The sequence below is a fragment of the Pseudophryne corroboree genome, chromosome 4, assembly GCF_028390025.1.
Source record: "Pseudophryne corroboree isolate aPseCor3 chromosome 4, aPseCor3.hap2, whole genome shotgun sequence".
Classification (NCBI taxonomy): Eukaryota; Metazoa; Chordata; class Amphibia; order Anura; family Myobatrachidae; genus Pseudophryne; species Pseudophryne corroboree.
In genome coordinates, this window is record NC_086447.1 from 338,696,300 (window position 1) to 338,721,707 (window position 25,408).

Below are 25,408 nucleotides of genomic sequence, written 5' to 3' on the forward strand. Positions count from 1 at the left end.
AGTTCTTGTTGGCAATAGGTACTGGGGCTCCTTCTCTCTGTACCCTCAACGCGTTTCTCCGCACCCCAGGCGGCTTCTTCAAGAGGCAGAGTGTTCTACTCAGAGCATTGCTTCTCACTCTTTTATACCTTATCAGTTCTAATTAGTGAGAGCAGGTGTATATGAAAATTCAACAGGTGCATTCTCATTTGCACTTTCATATAGTAATGCTTAACTTAGAGTGTTAAAAGTGGTCCATATAAAATATACAACAATAATTGACATTTAAAAACTTAATATTAACATATTAATAGTATTGCGATGCGGACAGAATGCGGACAAACTGTGATACTTTATATTTTCCAATTGTAAAGCAGGATATTAACTATTTTAATAATAAACAAGTCAATATTACTACATTCTTTATCACATATGAATTTCTCAATTGGATAGATCACTCATGTTTAAATTACTTTGTTTATATTGTTATTTTCATTTTAATTTTTGTTTCTATTTATATTTATATTTTTATTTTTATATTTATTTTTACATATACATAGCTGTAATGCCAAGACATCTCAAACTCTATATTTTTACACATACATTCACAGTATATAAAGTGGAGGACTCTGTTACTATGTGATTTTTACTAGCATATATGTTTTTAAAAAACATTCTAAACATTTTCTCACTAGGGGGGCCCAATTGAAAAGTACATGGATAGTCAGATAAAATGTTTCAGACTGACATATAGACTGATACTCAAAAACGTGAGCAGACCAGGGAACTGACATGTCGCTAGCAGTATAGAGAGAATGTCAGGTCCACCCACGATCATGGGCATCAGCCAACTTATTCTCTTTCATCCAAGGCTACCCCTTTGGACGTAATGTTATTTGAAATGGAGAACTATGGAAATAGGAAAAAATCGGAAAATGGATGATAAGGAAAAGGGAAAGGGAACAGAAATAAACCATCTAGAGGAAGAGATTTACAAATATCTAAAAGAGGCTATATGAATTCAAGATCTATTGTTTCATTTAGCCCCTGTGGCTTTAGGGATTGTAATCTCCAAATCCAAGCAGCTTCTTGTCGACATAAAGTCCTAAAGCGATCCCCTCCTCTTGGAGTGACTTTAATCTGTTCTAGACCAATTAACTGCAAACATGCAGGGTTGCTAGCATGGAATTCAGTATAGTGACGGGAAACACTGTGATTCATGTAGCCTTTGAGGATATTCCTCCTATGTTCCATGAATCGCAATTTTAGTGCTCTGGTAGTGCGTCCCACATAATATAAATGGCAAGAACAACGTAACAAGTAGATTACAAAGTGTGAGTTACAGTTGATAAATGATTGAATCCTGAACTCTGTTTTTAAATCCGGTGCAAATATATGTTTAGTCTTATTAACTACATGATTACACGTTGTGCATTTATTGTGATTACATCTAAAGAAACCAGTAACTTTTGGGCCTACCAGAGTTTGTTGTCCACTCGGGGCTATATTTGTACCTGATCCATTAAAGAAGCTGGGAGCCAATATATTCCTCAAATTTCTAGCTTTTTTAAAAATTATTGTAGGATTTGCAGGGAGGGTAGCATTCAGAATCGGATCAGTCATTAATAGTTTATAATTCCGTTTGATTATGCAGGAAATTTTGTTAGCTTTTACATTAAATTTAGATTTAAATGCCAAATTGTAGTCGTTTGTTTTCCACAATTTTTTCCTCTTATTACTATGATTATTATTGTTAGTTTTGGTATTAAATGCAGTTTGTTTGCTTATTTTAATGGGGGGAATATCAGGTACTGATAGATGATCCACATATTCATTGATATCCCCTCTCTCAATCACTGACTCTATCCCCTTATTTTTAAAGATTAAATCTCTATCTAATGTATGTGAATAGGCAATAGCCTCTTCCAAAATATTCTCAGGGTAATCACGTTCTCTCAAAGATGTAATAAGACCCTCAGCTTGTTCTGCAAATGTACAATCCAATGTGCAATTACGTCTTATTCTGTAAAGTTGGCTTTTCGGAACATTATTTAGCCAACTTTTTTTATGATTACTCGTATAGGGAATAAAGCTGCAAGTGTCGACCGGTTTTTTATAAGTCGACACCAGTAGTTTTTCCTCAACCACCTCCACCATAACGTCTAGAAAATTAATTTGTGAAGGGTGGTGTACACAAGTGAAGGACAACCCATAATCATTAGTGTTTAAAAATTCAACAAAATTAGTAATAGTGACAGTGTCTCCCCTCCAAATAAAAAACAAATCATCAATGTAGCGACAGTAGAGGACCAGGTTCGCCGAGTAAGGACCCTCCCATATATAGGTCTGCTCAAGGTCACCCATATAGATATTAGCAAAACTCGGTGCGAACCTGGTCCCCATCGCCGTACCGAGTGTCTGTAGATAGTGAACGTGATCAAACAAAAAGTGGTTATGTGTTAAAATAAAATTAATAGCAGAAGTGATAAAATTGCGTTTCATCTCTGAATCCATGCCGATCTTAATGAGTGCATTGTCCACAGATTGTACCCCTTTAGCGTGTGGGATATTAGTGTACAAAGCTTGTACATCACAAGTAATTAGAGTATAATCAGGGGCCCAATTGTGGCCTTCCACCAATTTAATGAATTCTGTAGTGTCTCTAATATGAGATTTCAGAGATGTCGCGCACGGTTGCAAAAAGTGATCAACATAATGGGATAAATTAGATGTCAAACTCCCAATACCAGAAATAATAGGACGCCCCGGGGGTGTGTGCAAGGATTTGTGAATTTTGGGAAGGTGATAATAAACCGGGACGATAGGGTGGAGGGGGCAGAGGAAATTATACTCATCACGAGTAATAACCCCTGTAGTTTGAGCAGTTTCTAATAGATTTTTTAATTCTAACTGATATTTAAGGGAGGGGTCTGAGACTAGTATTTGATAAAATGATTTATCTGACAGTTGACGTTTAGCTTCTCTAATATAGTCACACGTGTCCTGAATCACTATCCCCCCCTCCCTTGTCTGCTGGCTTGATTGTTATAGAGGTGTCATTTGCTAACTGTCTGAGGGCTTTTTGTTCTTCGTTTTTTTGCTATCACTCACTTTCTGCCCTCTCATCGGCCTAATCTTAGCCGACAGCAGAAGCAGGGCAGACCCCTCATTAACAATTCACTACCCTTGTGGTACATGGCTAACAGTAGAAGCCAACAACCAGTACTCACACTGTATGGTTTCCCCACTTTACTTTATTTCTATCTACGAAACATTGAATACGTTTGCATGATTTACATCACATATGTTACCCATTGTTTATGAGTACGTGCCCTTCATGCAGTGGTTTCAATACTATCAAACAGTTACGGTACAGACTTGATTTATTTAATGACTATAGATAACATTCTGTTACTAATTAACCACACTAAGGAGATAATATTCTGTTACTAATTAACCACACTAAGGGGGTTATTCAGAGTTGAAGGCAGGCCAACTAACACTGTTCAATTTACCCAGAATGTAACTGTAACTGCCAGAAGTCAACATTTGTTTCTTTGTTTCTGAGAAGGTTTATTTATGTTTCTAGTGGATTGTCAATATCGATACCCTTCCTAAAAGCTGTTTATACCATTCAGTATAGTGTATTAAAGAGTTCAGTATGATTTGCCTGCTGTCTGGATCCCGGCAGTCAGGAGACCAACGCCGTCAGCGAGCGCAGTGAGTTCCCTCGCAGGCCCTCTGCACTCGCCACGCATCGGGCCCAGTGGAGAGCTATCACTATTATATTCCCCCAATTTGCCCATATGTTAAGATGGCCCTGACTAGATGCACCCATCCATGTTCAGAAGTAAACCACAGGGGGAACAGGTACATGATTAAAATCTTCAACAGCAGAACCTGGGAATGACTCAACAGGATAGAGCCAGCATCTCTAACACATATGGCGCTATCCTATTAGATGCATACATTTACCACACGGTATTAACAGGCTTTTTAGCTCAATAATGCTATCGGGTTATCCAATTACTGTACAGCCTGTTTTTTACCATGTGGTATATCACCCACTATCGGCCGATAACACACGGGATCCATGATAAGATTGCGGATCCATGTATTACCGTCTGATAACGGGTCTCCTGGGGCTGGTTATCAGCCATTCTGCTTTACGTGCCTGAGACATGCCTGACTTAAAGCAAAGTAATGATCACGTTGTTTAAAGCACCATATCATATAATCTTTATGCACACCACAGCCAGTGCTTAAAGTGGTCCTAGAGAGGTGGTGGAACTCACCCCCCTCCCCACAGCACCCAGTAACAAAGGTATTGCACCACATAAAAAGGGTCATGGTCTCAAAAAGAAAGTGGTGTGGTCACACAATAGTAATAATGCCCACAGTAGTAGCACCCCATAATACACATAATGCTCACAGCAGTAGCGCCTCTTATACAATGCTCACAGTAGTAGAGCTCCTTATGCAATGTCCACTGTAGTGGTAGTGCCCACAGTGGTAGTGCCCCTTATATAGAGTCCATAGTAGTGGTGCCCCTTATGCAATGCCCGCAATAGTAATGCCCCTTATGTCTCCAGGAGTGATGCCCCTTATGAAGTGCCCCTTTTACAATGCCCTCATTAGTAGTGCCCCCAGTAGTAATGCCCTTAATGGTAATGCCCCTGTGTAGTATTGCCCCCAGTAGTAATGTTGCCTGTAGTAATGCCTCAAGTCGTTTAGCCCCCTGATGTTTAGCCCCAGTAGTTATGCCCCCAGTGGTAATGCCCCTGCAGTTATGACCCCAGTAGTTTACCCCCCCTTTAGTTTAGCCTCCCAGTGGTAATGCCCCCAGTAGTTTAGCCCCTTGTAGTTTAGCCACCAGTAGTAATGCCAGCAGTAGTAATCCCCCCCCTGTAGTTTGCACCCTTGTGGTTTAGCCCCTGTAGTTATGCCCCCAGTAGTTTAGCCCCTGTAGTTATGCCCACTTGTAGTTTAGCCCCAGTAGTAATGCCTCAAAGTAGTAATGCCCCCAAGTAGTAATGCCCCCAGTAGTTTAGACCCTGTAGTTATGCCCCCAGTAGTTTAGCCCCCAGTAGTAATACCCCCAAGTAGTAATGCCCCTGTAGTTACGCCCTCAGTAGTAATGCCCCTGTAGTTACGCCCCCAGTAGTAATGCCCCTGCAGTTTGCCCCCAGTAGTAGTGCCCCCAAATAGTAATGCCCCTGTAGTTATGCCCCCAAGTTGTAATGCCCCTGTAGTTATGCCCCCAGTAGTAATGCACCTGTAGTTTATGCCCCCAGTTGTAATGCCCTCCTGTAGTTTGCCCCCAGTAGTTAGCCCTCAGTAGTTAGCCCCCTTGTAGTTTGCCCCAGTAGCTTGCCTCCTTGTAGTTTGCCACCTTGTAGCTTGCCCAGTAGTTTGCCCCCAGTAGATGCCCCCCAGTAGTTTGCCCTCAGTAGATGCCCCCCAGTAGTAATGTCCCCCAGTAGTTTGCCCCCAGTAGATGTCCCCAGTAGTAATGTCCCCCAGTAGTTTGCCCCCAGTAGATGCCCCCCAGTAGTAATGCCCCCAGTATTTTGTCCCTAGTAGATGCCCCTCAGTAATAATGCCCCCCAGTAGATGCCCCCCAGTAGTAATGCCCCCAGTAGTTTGCCCCTAGTAGATGCCCCTCATTAGTAATGCCCCCCAGTAGATACCCCTCAGTAGTAATGCCCCCCAGTAGATGCCCCTCAGTAGTAATGCCCCCAGTAGTTTGCCCCCAGTAGATGCCCCTCGGTAGTAATGCCACCCAGTAGTTTGCCCCCAGTAGATGCCCCCCAGTAAGATGCGCCGCTACACAAATTAAAAAACAAACAAACACAACACACCATACTCACGAGCCCCGCTCCCGCGTCTGACCGCTGCAGTCCTCTGGGCGTCCGCTCCTGAGCACTATGAGAGAGACATCATGACGTCTCTCCCATAGTGCACACTGACATAGCCGGGCGCCCGCTAGTAACACACCTTCAGCGGGCACCCAGCATCTCCCTGCAGCGCCGGCACACATCGGGTTAGGTGAGCCGGAGGAGGCAGAACGGCGTTCCGTCTCCAAGTGCAACTGACGGAACGCAGTTCCGCCCATTCCGGCTCACTTTAACCCCTGACCACAGCACATTATCAAACCAACGGTTTAATACCGATAGGGGTTGAGCGCTATATCCAGTATATATTTATTCCTCAATTATGATACTTTTTACAAAATTTTGCATCTTAGTTCTCATATACAGTAGGTTTCTATTCATGAAGCAGTGAAAAGAATGAAGAAGTGAGCCTGTGGAGAAGTTGCCCATGGCAACCAATCAGCTGCTCCGTACAATTGTATAGTATGCAAATTATAAATGTCACTTCAGTGCTGATTGTTTGCCATGGGCAACTTCTCCACAGGCTCACTTCTCCACTCTTTTCACTGCTTCATGAATAGACCCCATAGTACATTAGGTACTTAAGGTTAGTGTTGTTTTTAGGAATTAATATAAAGTCACAGATACTGTAAACCATAACAATGCATGGTGCTGATCACTCATATGGGATATGTCTTCTTCTGTTTACAGTGACTGAAGACATTTTCCTCAGTTTTGCTACTTTTTCATCTTACTCTGCTTATGGAGGGTCATTCAGATGTGGTTGGAGTAGCAGCAGCCATAGCTCTGTATGGTAATGCAGCAGGAGGCATCTAGGCGCCTACTGTTGCAGTAGTTATCAGACCTGCATCACTCACTCACCACTGGGCGGCAGAGAGAAGGTCATTTTTGACCATAGTGTGGGCAGTATTCGATAATCTGAAAATAGAATCTGACCATTTGTCTAAATTAATTAATAAGTGTTTACATTAGCATTCCCACCCACTTTCAAGAGTTAATACTTGGCAGACAATCCTTTAACAGAGTCTGTTTGGGGAAGTGTTTATCAGTTTTGCAAATCTAGACACTGCTATTTAATCCGATTCTTCTTTGTAACTGCTCATGCTTCATCAGATTGGGCGGTGATTGTCCGTGGACAGCCATTTTGAGCAACAGGTGCTCGATTGAGTTGAGCTCTGAGCTTTGACTAGGCCACTAGGGACATTCACTTTGTTGGTGTGAAGCCCCTCCAGTGTCCAGTGACCTTTGCAATACGCTAATTTCTGCTCCAGGATTTCTCTGTAATTTGTTCACCCATTTTCAAATCTCCAGTCCCTGCCGCAGATTAATATAATGCTGTCACCGCCATGCCTCTTTGTGATGTGCAGTTAGGTTTGCATCAAGCACATCTTTTAACATTGTGGGTGAAGAGATCAATTTTGCTGTTATCAGAACCATAGAATATTTCTCTACATTGTCACGTACTACATGTCTTTGGGCAAATTGTACCTGGTCTGATGTTTGTTTGCTTCAATAAAGGCTTTTTCTTACCGCCCCCTCAACCCGAATTTATAAAGTCTGCATGCTATTGTTGTCCCATGCATAGTTATGTCCATTCGGGAAGACGGTTTCCCCTTTGGACTGGAACGCCTTATAGTTGCCATTGGCTTCTTGTTGGCCTCCATACCTACTGCTCCCCTTGCCGAGACACCCAGTTTTGTAGGTTGGACTGTTCTAGGCAGTTTCTCAGTTGTGACTTATTTCTCCATTTATTCATGATAGACTTAACTGTGCATCGGGGTATATCAGTGCCTTGGATATATATTTGTACCCTCTTCCCTGATTGATTGGTACTTCTCAGTGTCATTGTCACAATCTGCCTATATTGATTTTTGTCTTTATTTTGTAGTTTTTGCATGGGATGGAGCTCGCAGAGTCAGGTGTGTTTATGCTGCAATTATTTGTGGACGCCAACAAACTATATACATGTATATATATATATATATATATATATATATATACATACATGATAAGTCCGTGAACTCCGCACTGCAAACTCAATAGCATATGATTGCCTGATGCCCTCTCATACAATAGTGCTTGTATCCATATATACATTCGTGAGCGGCACTCTACGCACTTTGTATCATAAACAGGCCAGTTTTGAGCAGCATATATATATATTTTGTGAAGTAAGTTCATTATGACAGGTATATAAGTAAATGTTGATAATATATAAATACATTGAGTGAGATGTAATTCCGCCCGAGTTCGGTGGCCATGCAGGATGCCGGTGGATCGTGAACATTTTTTTAAAGGGGCATGGTTTTGCCTTGTACGTGAATGCCCCTTTAAAGAAACATCTGAGTTCGGCCGGCAACAAGCAAGAATGCCAAACTTGGGCAGCATTACATCCCCATGTGTTGATTAGGTGAAATTCATTTCACGTTAATCCACCATGGTTCCATGTTGCAAGACAAATTGTGGAAAAGTCTGTGTGGGGGGCAGTGCCGTCATTAGACATTTTAGCGCTGTGTGGAAGAAACAGCATTGGCATCCCCCATGATATTTAAAATAGGGCCAGTGCAAACCTTAGGTGCGCAACAAAAATACAGGGGCATGGCTTCATGGGGAAGTGACGTGGCCACAAAAATATACCAATTCATATTACACTACACAGTAGTCTCCATTATTCAAATTATGCTGCACAGTAGCTCCACTTACACACATTACACCAGGTAGAGTCCCTGTCACACAGTTCATTACACCAGGTAGAGCCCCTGTCAAACATTACGCCAGGTAGAGTCCCCTTTTACACATTACGTCAGGCAGTGTCCCCATTTACACATTACGGCAGGCAGAGCTCCCTTTTACACATTACGGCAGGCAGAGTCTCCTTTTACACATTACAGCAGGCAGAGCTCCCTTTACACATTAAGGCAGGTAGAGTCCCCTTTTACACATTATGACAGGCAGAGCTCCCTTTTACACATGACGACAGGTAGAGTCCCCTTTTACTCAGTACGGCAGGTAGAGTTCCCTTTTACACATTATGGCAGGTACTGCAGAGTCCCCTTTTACACATCACGGCAGGTAGAGTCCTCTTCTACACATTACGGCAAGTAGAGCACCTTACATCCCCCCTACCCTTAGTGTAGTATACTGTAATGTAGTGTACTGTAGTGCAGTGTAGTGTACTATAGTGTATTCTACTGTAGTGTAGTGTAGTATGGTATAGTGTAATATAGTGTAGAATAGTGTAGTGCAGTGGTTCACAACCGCGGCCCTCAAGTACCCCTAACAGTTCATGTTTTCCAAGTCACCCTGCAGGTGCACAGGTGTATTCATTACTCACTGACACATTTTAAAAGACCCACAGGTGGAGCAAATTATTTCACTTGCAATCTGTGAGGAGACCTGGAAAACATGAACTGCTGAAGGTACTTGAGGACTGCGGTTGAGAACCACTGGTGTAGTGTGTAGGCACTTACATAATTTCTCCATTCTGCCTGCGTTGTTGATGGCTCCTGACCTGGAACTTACACTTTATTTAAGATGCCCTTTCTCTCTACAAACAACCCCACCCCCCTTTCTGCACAGACACACAGCTGCTGTCTTCTGGGAGCACAGAGACACTGGGTAAATTCAGATCTGATCGTAGATGTGCGTAATTTAGCAAATCTATGATCAGGTTCTCTGATATGCGGGGGGACAGCCGGCACAGGTCTAGTCTGGCCCGCATATCAGGTCCTACCCACCCCCACAAGGGTGCAAAAGCACCGCACAGTGGCAATGCTTTTGCAACCAGCGATTAGCTCCCTGCCTGCGTAGCTTAGCTGCGCTGGCAGGTGGCTACCCGCTGCGTCCTGGGTCACAGCGGCAGCCAGTGTGAAATCATGCAGCCACGGTATTGCTATTTCCAGATTTTTCTTATATGGTGGCAATGAAACGAAGGGAATTTGCCCTGGCTTGTAAGAAATTATTCGAAATGGGATGTAGCTTCTCACTCATGTATCCTGCAAAACTTTGTGTATTTCACAATGTCAAACCCCACTTTCTCGAGTTGCCACAGGTGGCTAAGAACTTTGTGGACTCTCTCTCTTCGCGATCATTGCCTCACAAATTGGATGAAGACTGAAGTTAAGTGGTATCAGGTGCATTCTTATCTCTGAGACTTTTTCCATTCAAGTTTTCTACTTTACTAACAGTTCTTTGGGATATAAATATTTGTTTCTTATTATGTGTCAGAGAATGGTTGACGGAGAGATATGATCAAAGTTTTACTGGGTTGTATCCTTTCTTATTCATTCTTATTCAGATATTTCTATTTGAGCGATTGACGTATTTTTCCTTATGTACTTAGTGCTGGGCTATTACTGAATGTATATTTCTATTCTATGTTTTCTATGTATTCCCTTCGACCCTCCTCCTCTGGCCCTTCTATATGCTTTTACGATCTAGGCATTCCGCTGGATTGCCCTATTGGGTTCTGAAAATGTTTATGCTGTATTGTCACTTGTTTATTTGTTTTTTTGTTCTATTTTCTTTGTGTATATATGCAGGTCTAACACAACACCCTAGGTATATATGTTTTTGTCCATGCCCGCTCGCTGGGACGGGACGGACACAGCTACATATAAATATATTGACTATTTTATGGCCTAGGGTGGGCATAGGATAACATGGTCACTTTGGTTGATAGCTCCACGAGGGTATAATCCTCAATTAAATTTGTCTCATGGAATGTAGAGGGGCTTAACTTCCCTATCAAGAGATGCAAAGTGTTACCATATTTAAAACGTCTCGAACCAAACATTGCATTCTTACAAGAGACCCACTGGGATGTGAAAGACCCTAATGCAGGCTTGGACGGGCCCACAAGGGTACAGGGGAAACCACCGGTGGGCCCTACTGCCTGGGGCCCCACCTCCTGCTCTAAGTATCAGGTTCCAGACTGTGCACTTGAATTATACATTAGACATATGTTACCTTATACTGGACTATGGTGTATTTGTTATTAATCTGGTACATTATCATGCATGCAGCAGCTGAATTTACTGCATATATTTAAGAAGGGGCCCAGACTTTGCACTCTCTAATGGTTACTCAAACCAATGAGGTATCAGGCCACACCCCCTCTGCAGACTGGCCACACCCCTAATATGGGCCCCTACCACTGCATTCCCCCGGTGGGCCCTACATGCCCCAGTCCGACACTTCGGGGACCTTGGATTGGTGAATTTAAAATGGCTTCATTCACAGCCAAGCAAAGGGGAGTTTTAATTTTGTTTAGAAAACACTTGCCATATACCATTAGAGATACCTGGTCTGATCCAGACGGCCACTTTCTTTTTATTAAAATTTCTCTTCTAGGTTCCCTGTACACATTGGCAGTGATATATGCCCCAACGGGCTCCACTTAGTAATTTTTAACCAATTTATATTCTAAATTACAATCTTGGGCAGACGGGGAAATATTGCTAGGTGGTGATTTTAATTGTGTTATATCTAGGGGCTTGGATAGATCCTCTGGCCTGGGTGTGGGCGGCGATGACTCCTCTTTGACCTTGTTGATAGATTCATTGAGGCTGTGTGATCCATGGAGATGCCAAAACCCGATTTCACGCGAGTATACATTCTATTCCCACCCACACCATACGTCTTCATGGATAGATTTTTGGCTACTCTCGGATACATTATACAATAGAGTAGTTGCTATGGGTATAGATCTTATTGCACTTTCTGACCATGCCCCGGTTTGGGTTACCCTTTCTATTAAAGACCACCTGTCCACCTCTTACAATTGGAGGTTTCCTGCCTATCTCGCTCAGTCTACTGATTTCCATAATCACTTGGTAACAGCATTTTGTAATTATGAGAAGGATAATGAAGGTCATCTAGGCGACATTCATTTGTTGTGGGCAGCGGCAAAACCGGTGATTCGAGGCCAAATCATGGAATATGTGGCAAGGAAATGTAAATGGCCTTCGAAGGTGATTGAGGAACATAGTAGATCATTAACAGTTGCATACAATGCTATGCTATTGTCGGATTCTGCTGAATCTCGACGAGAATACTTAGATGCAAAGCAGTTGTACGATGCTCTATGTACTGAACGGGCCCAATTCACACATGATATTCAGCGTAGTAAGTACGTAGCAATAAATCAGGGAAATTGCTTGCTAATTTAGTTCGCTCACACCACCCCCTCACGTATTCTTCAAATCACCCTCTGGCTGGCACCCCCAGTCACAGATTAGTTAGGTTTTTTCAAATCAATTTCGGACCTATTACCAACAATTGTATGATTCTCCATCTGACTATCCATCAGAAGGTTCCCAATTTCTTTCTAGAGCTGACCTGCCTGTTCTTACTGATACAGAAAGGGACTTGCTGACTGCAACAGTAACAGACACGGAATTGTCCTTTTTGATTAAATCCTTAACAAAAGGCACATCCCAGGGCCCAGATGGTTTTGGAGCAGAATATTATCAACCACTTCAGGACCATCTGTTACCACACCTACTCACATTATTTAATTCCCTACATACTGGAGAGCAACCTCCCTCAAATTTTACCAAGGCTCGGATCATAGTTTTCCCAAAACCGAAACCAGGAAAGGACCCCATGCTGGTCCAATCTTATAGTCCTATCTCCTTATTAAATCAGGACTTGAAATTATTTACCAAATTATTGGCGCAGCGAATGCAAAACTTTCAACCTTGGATACTGCATCCAGCCCAGAACGGTTTTGTAAAGGGCAGGACTTTGGTGCATAATGTATGTATGTTGGTGGCTGCTCTGCACTGCTATCAACAATTGGGTAATCGGGAACCCATAATTGTCAGTTGTGACGCCGATAAGGCTTTTGATAGAGTTTTCTGGTCACATATATTGCAGATACTCCACGCTCAACAGTTTGGCCTGGATTTTGTAGGAATATTCAAAATGTTGAATTCATACCCAATGACCCATTTGACAATTAATGGATTGAATTTGTTGCCTTTCACATTGTCCAGGGGAACTAGCCAGGGCTGCCCCACGTTCGCCACTCCTATTTAACTTGGCATTAGAGCCGCTAATCAGAGTGTTTTTCAAAGATGTGACATGGCAAGGTGTTCAGCTTGTTGCTACAAAGATAAAAGTATCGGCTTTCGCAGACGACTTACTTTTGTATCCCAGCAACCCGAAACAGGCGTTTCCTAGTCTACAAGGCATTCTAGCCGATTTCCAGCTAGTGTAAGGTTTTCTTATTAATTTTAATAAAACAGAAGCCTTAGCGCTACATACTGATGCCAAGTTGGGTTGGGGCTCCTCGTTTCCTTTTCGCTGGGCTCAGGGCCATTTAATATATTTAGGTTTGAGGTTCCCTAGTGATTTAACTAGTATCTATTCAACCAATTATTAAAATTTTATAGCCCAAATGTTCAAAGATTTTGAAAAATGGAAACACCTACTATTATCTTATATTGGACCCTGCCATTTATTTAAAATGATATCCTTTCCCCGGTTTTTATACCCGGTACAAATGCTGCCCTACCTTTTGAACAAAAATTATATTGCCTCTATTAACAGGGCATTATCCAAATTCATATGCGAGGGTAAACGCCCTAGATCTCGTTAATGAAACTGCAGCAACCATTACTGCTGGGGGGGGGGGGGGGGTATAAATCTCCCCAACATTCAGGATTATGCTATAGCTTCAAATTTAAGGTATGCATTGGACTGGGTAGGAAATGGCAATAATCTCGTTCACTTAGGTATGGATTGGGCTTTCCTTTCAGATGGCAACCCACTGTTATATAATCCCTGTATGACCTGGCGAATCTCTCATCAGCGGATGGGCTTATCTTATACTTGCACAATTTTTTCCCCATTGCTGTATAATCGGAACTTTCAAAAGGGTAGCCCAGATGAGATCTTTCAGACTTGGCATCTCCATGGATTTAGCTTAGCTTATCATTTTATAGATGATAGTCTTTCCTTTGCCCACACCCTGGAGAGACTTACAGAGCGGTTTCCCAAGGGACAGATCCCCCTCTTTGCTTATTTCCAGGCTCGTAGTTTTGTTACAAAATTACTAACTGATCTCCAGCTTCCACATCAGCTTCATGTTTTAGATGTCTTGATAAAAGGCCACCTGAGTACCTCTTTTCCTATCTCACTATTATATGAACAGGTCAAGAAGAGATTAGATCTTACTACTATGACTACGGGTATGGCTAAGTGGAGGGACTCTACTTCTGGTCTCCCCTTGCAAACCATTGTTAAAGCTTCTGTTATTTTAAATAAGCAATTGATTTCTTCTTCATTTGCAGAAATTCAATATAAGATCCTTCATAGGGCATATTATACTCCAAAGCTTAGACTCATTACAGGAGTAGCGGATAACTCGAATTGTTTTAAATGCCGACACCCGGATGCCGATATAACAGAAAATTTTCTAGTACTAAAAAAGAAGCTTATAGGTCATGCAAAGTATTCGTTTAATCCTTCTCATCCCGTATTAAGGGTCTGTACATGGTTCAACAAACATTACCGAGCTTATCTAGACAAGGGCATTCCTAAGAAATGAATACTTCTTATGTGGTAATTAAAAAGAAGTACCCTGGGGGTTACCCCTTCTCTGTTCGCTTTCATACTGGTAAATACTAATGTGCGGACAGGATATTCTCCATTTCTGACATTACTTTCCTGATTTGTATTTTTTTATTTTTTGGGTCTTACTATATACAGTATGTACTTGAATGGCTCCATACTTACCAGTTCCACTGGTCTCAGCCACTTCCCCTGCAGGCTATAGCTTCTCTTTTACTGGTTGGATATTACTCTTCTGAGTGCATGAGAAATGGCTAAAACCAGAGTTGGGTCACCATCTCCTCCTAAATAAAACTTTTGACATTCATTAGTACATATTATAGGTTACATTTATATTTTTCATATTTTTATTTTTATTTTGTATAGTTCGTGTACTGGATGTAACTGCTTCCACATCCACTATGGCGGTGGTGATGTACTTGCTTTCTCTTTTTACTTCCTCATTGTTGCTACGAATTCAAACAGTTATTATGTTTTCGTTCTTGTCTTATATGACTTTGGTTAAACATATTTGTTTTCATACTACCTGCAATACCTCAGGATCAAAACCACCAATCACTGGAAATTATATTTCACTCATTTATCGTCATTTTTACCCAATCATTACAAAAGCCTCTGCGTATGGACCATATTTCCTTTGCATAATATAGCTAGCGGACCCCTTTCGCCCCTGCTCCTCAGCCTGAACCCTGGCTCCTGAACATCTCTTGCGTGCACACTTGGCTACCATTGTGAACTTTTTAAACACAAACACCAAATGGCCAACACAAGACGACGGTGAAAAGTCCTTTGAGCGCTTTTCACCCGCTCCTTTTCCGCTGGAAAGTACCACGGTCCACTTCTGTAGTGAATGCCGCGTACCCAGTGAGGACCCCAACAGACCCCTCAGCACTGGAAGTATGAAGTATTAACAGCAATAAATTAATACCCCGCCTTTTTCAGTGGAGGTTACAGGCCTGCTACTTTTGAGTTTCTATCCAGGTGTAATCAAGAAAATAAACTATAAATAAAATATGTATAATTAAAAAGGAACATTGATAAAGAGAGGAATATGCATATCAAAATATGATCATAGTGTCCATATTTGAACAAACTGAGGTTGTATATAACAATAATGATTTTATGAGTTATAGAGAAAACTACTCTCATACTTTCTTGTACATTATTTGAATTTTACTTATTTATAACATCACACACCACATATTATAATAATGGTTGTCTGCTGAATCACTCCATAATCAGTTGACCAATCAGTATATTTGTACTTACTTCTAAATAACAGCTCTCTGTTTATTTTGAAAAGCTGTAACATTCGTAAAGGGTAAGGACTTTAATTGAGCCAATTATTGTGCCTATATTGAGAAAAAGACCAAATTTAAATATATAAAATAATTTATTTTATATATTAGCTTATTTATCATAACACGTCTTTATTTTAATATACTTACTAGAAATTGTTTATAAAATAGATTAGAAAACTTGAGGAAGAAGACTCCCATAATATGACGACATTTATTGGGGTTCCTTATTATAGGCCACCATACATAGAAATATGAATATATAAATACATCCTTAGGGTTTGATTTAAAAATTTTCAATAATGTAATTATCTAATAAAAAATTCCACAATACTTACTAGTGAATTATACTTTTCTCCCAAATGTGGATATATTAGTTGTTTATCAAGCCTCATTAGATTTATATTCCTAACAAGAACAGGGCAATAATTTTTTTTCTCCTACTAACCGTAATAAATTAAGACCAAAAAGTTTTTTTAAACATAGCTTACCCGCAATTTTTCTAAATGTCTGTATAGCACAAAAGGAAAGATCCACCTATGGACTGGATGTAAATGATTCCCTTTTGATTTCCTATTAAGAACAATATACACTATTACTTAATATCTTATTCTTGTCCAAACTGAAATAAAGTCAGAAAGTAGCCATAATTGCTTACCAGCAGTAGTCCTATAGGTGCAGGTGCATAGGGATCCAATAATGGAATGAAGACTGAGCTCACAGTCTCCCTATTTAAGCTCCTCAACCTGTTACATCACTTGCTATCATAGCTTGTTAATTGCTTAATTGATGTATTTAATCAGAACATTTATTTTATGCTTTAGATTGAAATAAAAGAGCCTTTATTCAATGAAATAATTTTATTAGTAATTCCTGATTCGAGTCACAGTGTTAAGCGGGATTAAAAAATAGTACAAACTTAGATCCAAATTGAAGTTAAATTGGCATCACAGGAACAAAGAGATGCTTCCTGTATGTGTTCCAAGCCTCCCTGTGGTGGGCGTGATGTCATAATGCACGTTCGGTTGCCTAGCGACTATTGGAGTATCCATTAGTAGTTCTTATGTGTCACAGGAGTGGAGAACCGCTTCCTGTGTGCATTCAAACCACGGGCGTGACGTCAGAGCGTATGTCCCTTTACTTAGCAACCGCATACAGGATGAGCACTGCTCGGAGCGCATCCTGTACGTGGTCACCTAGCAACCATGTTATACATGCAGGATAAGCACTGCTCAGAGCGCCTTCTGCATGCGGTTACCTGGCAACAATGTTCTACATACAGGATAAGCGCTACTCAGAGCGCTCCCCGTATGTAGTCCCCAGGGCCGTCTTTTCGTATGGGCTCAATGGGCTCTTGCCCAAGGGCCCCAGGAGTATAAGGGCCCTAGTATGATAGCTGAGGGTCCCCTCTTTCCAGGGATACCAGATTTTTTAAAATCGGCCCTAGGGAACCAGAGATATCCGACTTCAAAGCAGTGGTCCCCATCCAAGCCTGTTAATTGCTCTTCCCAGCCAGATATCTCGGGCTCTGTATAACTTAGAGTTTTTCTGAGGGTACATTTGAAAAGCTGGGGCTCTTCACTTTCGGTGGACACTGGCAGCTTGTCTCTACTATGCCCAGAACCAGAGATATCAGCTTTCAAGCAGCTGGTCCCTGCTCAAGCTCCACACACCTAATATGCAGTTTTATATATTTGTTGGTGGATTGCACTGGCTCCTGAACTCTAGTATCCAAGTCTCCAGTTCCTCCTTACAGGTGTCCCCAGTACCTCCTGACAGGTGTCCCCAGTACCTCCTGACAGGTGTCCCCAGTACCTCCTGATAGGTGGGACACTAATTTTTATCCCATTCAAAGCTAAGAAATCTTTTTCCAGGAACTTGAGATATCTGCAGTCAAGCAAGCTGCCCCCACCATAAAATGATGAAAATTAAGCCCACTCCACTATCAACCCCTCCCTTATGTATTAAACACCCCATAGCACCCTGGAGTCATGTATCGGGGCCCCTTCATTCAGCCCAATGCCCCCTTCTACAGATTAGTGATCTCCCTCCCGCCCCATCTGTGCAGTAAAGGAGTAATTAGCAGAAATTACTGCTCCATGTCCTACATGCTGAGCAGAAGATAGTACACCCCCTACTGCCTGCGGGACATCAAAACTGCCGCTAATAGCACCCCCACCCATGGAGGATGGGTAGGGGCCCCAGTGTATTGCTGTGCCCAGGGGCCCACACTGCTGCTAAGACGGCCCTGGTAGTCCCTGTCTCCCCACAGAGTGTTAAGTATTATTAAGCATGCTCAGACCCACTCCAAACAAGTTATGAACACATCATTGTAATAATTATGTATTATCAGAGACTAAACCCGGATTGCTTCACAATAATTTAAAAACAGGGGCTATAACTAAGATATATCATAGTTATAAACTTATGGGGGTTATAATCAAAATTAACTAGATATTAATTACTTAAATGATTTTTAATGACCTCACAAAGTATTAATTGAAACATATTGACTTAATATAATTATAGCTATATATTAATTGATTATTTTAACACTAGTGATTGAATTATTAAATATTAAACTAGTATACCTAATTATAAACTATTGATTTAATTTTATACAATTTTTCATTTGTTACTTATTGTGATCAAATAATTATATTATATAAAGTGTGATAATGTTGAGTAATAAAGTTTAGTAAAAATTACATATGTAAGCCCTATTATAATTAAATCCTTACTAAAGTGTTCGCTAATAGTGAATGAATTCCCTTTTTATTTTATTTTCTGTAACGTCCTAGTGGATGCTGGGGACTCCGTAAGGACCATGGGGAATAGCGGGATCCGCAGGAGACTGGGCACTCTAAAGAAAGATTTAATACTATCTGGTGTGCACTGGCTCCTCCCTCTATGCCCTCCTCCAGACCTCAGTTAGAATCTGTGCCCGGCCGAGCTGGGTGCTCCTAGTGGGCTCTCCTGAGGTTGCTAGATAAGAAAGTATTTTGTTAGGTTTTTATTTTCAGAGAGCTTCTGCTGGCAACAGACTCTCTGCTACGAGGGACTGAGGGGAGAGAAGCAAACCTAGTCACGGCAGCTAGGTAGCGCTTCTTAGGCTACTGGACACCATTAGCTCCAGAGGGATCGAACACAGGTACCTAACCTTGATCGTCCGTTCCCGGAGCCGCGCCGCCGTCCCCCTCGCAGAGCCAGAAGAACAGAAGCAGCAGAAGCATGAAGACATCGAAATCGGCGGCTGAAGACTCCTGTCTTCACTTAAGGTAGCGCACAGCACTGCAGCTGTGCGCCATTGCTCCCACAGCACACCGCACACTCCGGTCACTGTAGGGTGCAGGGCGCAGGGGGGGGGGTGCCCTGGGCAGCAATTAAATACCTTTTTTGGCAAAAAGAGGCATATATACAGTCTGGGACTGTATATATGCCAGAGCCCCCGCCATTTTTTATACATTTAAGCGGGACAGAAGCCCGCCGCTGAGGGGGCGGGGCCTTCTTCCTCAGCACACCAGCGCCATTTTCTCTTCACAGCTCCGCTGGAAGGACGCTCCCCAGGCTCTCCCCTGCAGTTGCATTAGAGGGTAAAAAAGAGAGGGGGGGCACATAAATTTAGGCGCAGTATATATACATATATTAACAGCAGCTACAGGGTAAACACTAAGGTACTGTGTAATCCCTGGGTTATATAGCGCTGGGGTGTGTGCTGGCATACTCTCTCTCTCTGTCTCCCCAAACCTTTTGTGGGGTCCTGTCCTCAGTCAGAGCATTCCCTGTGTGTGTGCTGTGTGTCGGTACGCCTGTGTCGACATGTTTGATGAGGAAGGATACGTGGAGGCAGAACAAGTGCAACTGAGTGTGGTGTCACCACCGACGGTGCCGACACCTGATTGATTGGATGGATATGTGGAAGGTGTTAAATGATAATGTAAACTCCTTGCATAACAGGTTGGATAAAACTGTAACCGGGGGATAGGCAGGGTCTCAACCCATGCCTGCTCCTGCAGCGCAGAGGCCCTCAGGGTCCCAAAAGCGCACACTATCCCAGATAGTTGACACAGATGTCGACACGGTGTCTGACTCCAGTGTCGATGACGATGAGGCAAAGTTGCAGCCTAAAATGACTAAAATGTATGGGGAGAAAAAGCATGAAGTGACTTTTCCCCCTTCCCATGAATTAAATGAATTATGTGAAAAAGCATGGGATGCCCCTGACAGGAAGGTGATAGTTTCCAAGAGATTACTCATGGCGTATCCTTTCCCGCCAACGGACAGGTTACGCTGGGAATCCTCCCCTAGGGTAGACAAGGCATTGACACGCTTGTCTAAAAAGGTGGCCCTGCCGTCTCCGGATACGGCCGCCCTAAAGGATCCTGCTGATAGAAAGCAGGAAGCTATCCTGAAGTCAGTTTATACACATTCTGGCACACTGCTGAGGCCAGCAATTGCTTCGGCCTGGATGTGTAGTGCAGTAGCTGCATGGACGGATTCTCTGTCTGAGGAGTTAGATACCCTGGACAGGGACACTGTTCTACTGACCCTGGCACATATCAAGGACGCGGTCCTATATATGCGGGATGTTCAGAGGGATATTTGCCTGCTGGGCTCTAGAGTTAACGCTATGTCCATTTCTGCCAGAAGGGTCCTGTGGACTCGGCAATGGACAGGGGATACCAACTCTAAAAAACACATGGAGGTTTTACCTTATAAGGGTGAGGAATTGTTTGGGGACGGTCTCTCGGACTTCGTTTCCACAGCTACGGCTGGGAAGTCAAATTTCTTGCCTTATGTCCCTCCACAAACTAAGAAAGCACCGTATTACCAAATGCAGTCCTTTCGTTCTCAGAGGAGCAAGAAGGTCAGAGGTGCGTCCTTTCTTGCCAGAGGCAGGGGTAGAGGAAAAAAGCTGCACCACGCAGCTAGTTCCCAGGAACAAAAGTCTTCCCCCGCTTCCACTAAGTCCACCGCATGACGCTGGGGCTCCACAGGCGGAGCCAGGAGCGGTGGGGGCGCATCTCCGACATTTCAGCCACCAGTGGGTTCGCTCACAGGTGGATCCTTGGGCTATACAAATTGTGTCTCAGGGATACAAGCTTGAATTCGAGGTGATGCCCCCTCACCGTTTCCTGAAATCGGCCTTACCAGCTTCCCCCATGGAAAGGGAGATAGTGGTGGAGGCAATTCACAAGCTTTTTCTCCAGAAAGTGGTGGTAGAGGTCCCCCCCCTTCAACGGGGAAGGGGCTACTATTCCACTATGTTTGTGGTACCGAAACCGGACGGTTCGGTCAGACCCATTCTAAATTTAAAATCCCTGAACTTTTATCTGAAGAAATTCAAGTTCAAAATGGAATCGCTCAGAGCGGTCATTGCAAGCCTGGAGGAAGGGGATTTTATGGTGTCGCTGGACATCAAGGATGCTTACTTGCATGTCCCCATTTATCCGCCTCATCAGGAGTAACTCAGGTTTGTGGTACGAAACTGTCATTACCAATTCCAGACGTTGCCGTTCGGCCTGTCCACGGCACCGAGAGTATTTACCAAAGTGATGGCGGAGATGATGGTGCTCCTTCGGAAGCAAGGGGTTACAATTATCCCATACTTGGACGATCTCCTCATAAAGGCGAGGTCCAGGAAGCAGTTGCTGATCAGTGTAGCACACTCTCAGGAAGTGTTGCATCATCACGGCTGGATTCTGAACATTCCAAAGTCGCAGCTGATTCCTGCGACCCGTCTGCCCTTCCTGGGCATGATTCTGGACACAGAACAGAAGAAGGTGTTTCTCCTGGAGGAGAAGGCTCAGGAGCTCGTGACTCTGGTCAGAGACCTCCTAAAGCCAAAACGGGTGTCAGTGCATCACTCCACACGAGTCCTGGGAAAGATGGTGGCGTCTTACGAAGCCATTCCCTTCGGCAGGTTCCATGCGAGGATCTTTCAGTGGGACCTGCTGGACAAGTGGTCCAGATCGCATCTTAGGGTCATCGAATGATCACCCTGTCCCCCCAGGGCCAGGGTGTCTCTTCTGTGGTGGCTACAAGGTGCTCACCTCCTCGAGGGCCGCTGATTCGGCATACAGGACTGGGTCCTGGTGACCACGGATGCAAGCCTCCGAGGGTGGGGGGCAGTCACTCAAGGAAGAAACTTCCAAGGGTTGTGGTCAAGTCAGGAGACTTGTCTGCACATCTATATCCTGGAGCTAAGGGCCATATACAACGCCCTGAGTCAAGCAGAGCCTCTGCTTCGAAACCAACCAGTGCTGATTCAGTCAGACAACATCATGGCAGTGGCCCATGTGAACCGCCAGGGCGGCACAAGAAGCAGGGTGGCAATGGCAGAAGCCACCAGGATTCTTCGGTGGGCGGAGAATCACGTACTAGCACTGTCAGCAGTGTTCATTCCGGGAGTGGACAACTGGGAAGCAGACTTCCTCAGCAGACATGACCTCCACCCGGGAGAGTGGGGACTTCATCAGGAAGTCTTCACACAGATTGCAAATCGATGGGAACTGCCACAGGTGGACATGATGGCGTCCCGTCTATGGCGAAAATATGTTGCTTGGTGTGAGGCCAGGATGGCCCTTACAGAGGAATTCCAACTGGGTCGATTCCTGCACTTCCTACAGTCGGGGGTGACTTTGGGCCTGAAATTAGGGTCCATAAAGGTCCAGATTTCGGCCCTATCCATTTTCTTTCAAAAAGAACTGGCTTCACTGCCTGAGGTTCAGATGTTTGTTAAGGGAGTACTGCATATTCAGCCTCCTTTTGTGCCACCAGTGGCACCTTGGGATCTTAACGTGGTGTTGAGTTTCCTGAAATCCCACTGGTTTGAGCCACTTAAGACGGTGGAACTAAAGTATCTCACGTGGAAAGTGGTCATGCTGTTGGCCCTAGCCTCAGCTAGGCGTGTGTCAGAATTGGCGGGTTTGTCATGTAAAAGCCCCTATCTGATTTTCCATATGGACAGGGCAGAATTGTGAACTCGTCCGCAGTTTCTGCCAAAGGTGGTGTCAGCTTTTCATCTGAACCAGCCTATTGTGGTGCCTACGGCTACTCGTGACTTGGAGGATTCCAAGTTGCTTGATGTAGTCAGGGCTTTGAAGATCTATGTTGCTAGGACGGCTGGAGTCAGGAAGACTGACTCGCTGTTTATTCTGTATGCATCCAACAAGCTAGGTGCTCCTGCTTCAAAGCAAACCATTGCTCGCTGGATCTGTAACACGATTCAGCAGGCTCATTCTGCGGCTGGATTGCCGCATCCAAAATCAGTAAAAGCCCATTCCACAAGGAAGGTGGGCTCTTCTTGGGCGGCTGCCCGAGGGGTCTCGGCATTACAGCTTTGCCGAGCTGCTACTTGGTCGGGTTCAACACATTTGCAAAGTTCTACAAGTGTGATACCTTGGCTGAGGAGGACCTGGTGTTTGCCCATTCGGTGCTGCAGAGTCATCCGCACTCTCCCGCCCGTTTGGTAGCTTTGGTATAATCCCCATGGTCCTTACGGAGTCCCCAGCATCCACTAGGACGTTAGAGAAAATAAGAATTTACTCACCGGTAATTCTATTTCTCGTAGTCCGTAGTGGATGCTGGGCGCCCGTCCCTAGTGCGGATTTTCTGCAATACGTGTATATAGTTATTGCTTGATAAAGGGTTATGTTATGTTGGCATCCATTGGTTGATGCTCTGTTGTTTTTTCATACTGTTAACTGGGTAAGTTTATCACAAGTTATACGGTGTGATTGGTGTGGCTGGTATGAGTCTTACCCTGGATTCCAAAATCCTTTCCTTGTAATGTCAGCTCTTCCGGGCACAGTTTCCTTAACTGAGGTCTGGAGGAGGGGCATAGAGGGTGCAGCCAGTGCACACCAGATAGTATTAAATCTTTCTTTAGAGTTCCCAGTCTCCTGTGGAGCCCGCTATTCCCCATGGTCCTTACGGAGTCCCCAGCATCCACTACGGACTACGAGAAATAGAATTACCGGTGAGTAAATTCTTATTTTTTTTATATTTTTTAATCCTTAATGGATACTTCTATGGTACTGATTATCTTATAGTGTTCTACCTTGTAAGTCTTATACTATGTATAAATCAATTATTATTAGCTACTTAGAGTCTTAATAAAGTTTTACTGAAGTCTTTCGAATAACACAATTTCCCATAAAACTGGTTGCCTTTTTAGTATCCTGCCCCTTATTGTTGATAAAGTATATAAATTAATTATCGTTTTCCCCTTAGTACTTTAATATAATTTTACTGGAGTCATTCAAATGACAAACATTTTCCAAATGGGTCAAATCAATATATAAAAAGAAAAAACCAAACCACAGAAATGAAACTAATTACACCAAATTATCCTGTTATCACTTCATTAGTTTATGATAACCAAAAATATATAGAGCTAAACAAGACCAACAACATATCCATATTACAGAAATGAGACAATGTCTATTCTCTCATTCATTCCATAAGGAATAAGGGTATTTAAGGTGAAAATCCAATAAGATTCTCTTTTGGATAATTGTAATTCTCTATTGCCCCCTCTTTCATTTTCTGTTTTGTGTTCCAGTATAGTAAATTTTAAGCTTTTGGTATCAGAATTATGAGCTTCTGAGAAGTGCCTGGGTACACTATGTGTAGTGATCTTGTTTTTTATGTTTCTCAGGTGTTCTTGAATCCGAACCTTAATCATGCGTTTGGTTTTGCCTATATAGGCTTTCCCAAATCCACAGGTAATTCTCTAGATAACGAAAGTGGAATTACAGGTATCGATCCCTTTTAAACTATATGATTTTTTATTCAATTCATCATAGATTACTGGTGATTTTTCTATAAATTTACAACAAATGCATCTGGTGCACGGAAAACACCCTGATTGCATTAGAAAATTTCCTGGTTTGTGGTTGGTTTTGTCTAATGATCTTAAATTACTCTGAGCTACCATATCTTTCAAGTTAGTTGCCTTTCTAAAAATAAGGGTAGGTTTCTGGGAAAGGTGGGGACCCAAGATAGGATCTCTTTGTAAAATGGGACAGTTGTTTTCAATAATTCTTTTAATCTGTATATGTTCTTTATTAAATTGGGTAATGAACGGCCTATTCCTTATAATGCCTTGATCTTTATTCATATTTGGTTTCAATAGTTCTGTTCTATTTCTTTTGAATGCTTTAATTCTGGCTTCTTCTATTTTTTCTTTACAATATCCTCTTTCGAGGAATCTTGTCACTAATTTTTCTGATTGTTCCCAATAGCTACTGTCCTCACTGCAGTTCCTTTTAATTCTAAGGAATTGTCCAAATGGAACATTGTGTTTCCAGATAGGGAGATGACAGCTATCAGCAGGAATAAAACTGTTCATATCGGTATCTTTAAAGAATGTGGAGGTTTCTATTTTCCCTGATACAGAACCCTTCAATATTAAATCCAAATAGTCGATTTTCTCAATATCGGTTTGTAGGTAAATTTCAAATTATAATCATTAATGTTGATATATTCTATAAATCTAACGATGCCCATCTGGTCTCCCATCCAAATAATATTCAAGTCATCAATATATCTTTTGTATAATGCAAAATGATTTGTCTCCCAATCAGTGTCATATATATAGTTCCGTTCCCAGTCTCCCATGAGTATATTTGCATATGCGGGTGCAAATTTGGTTCC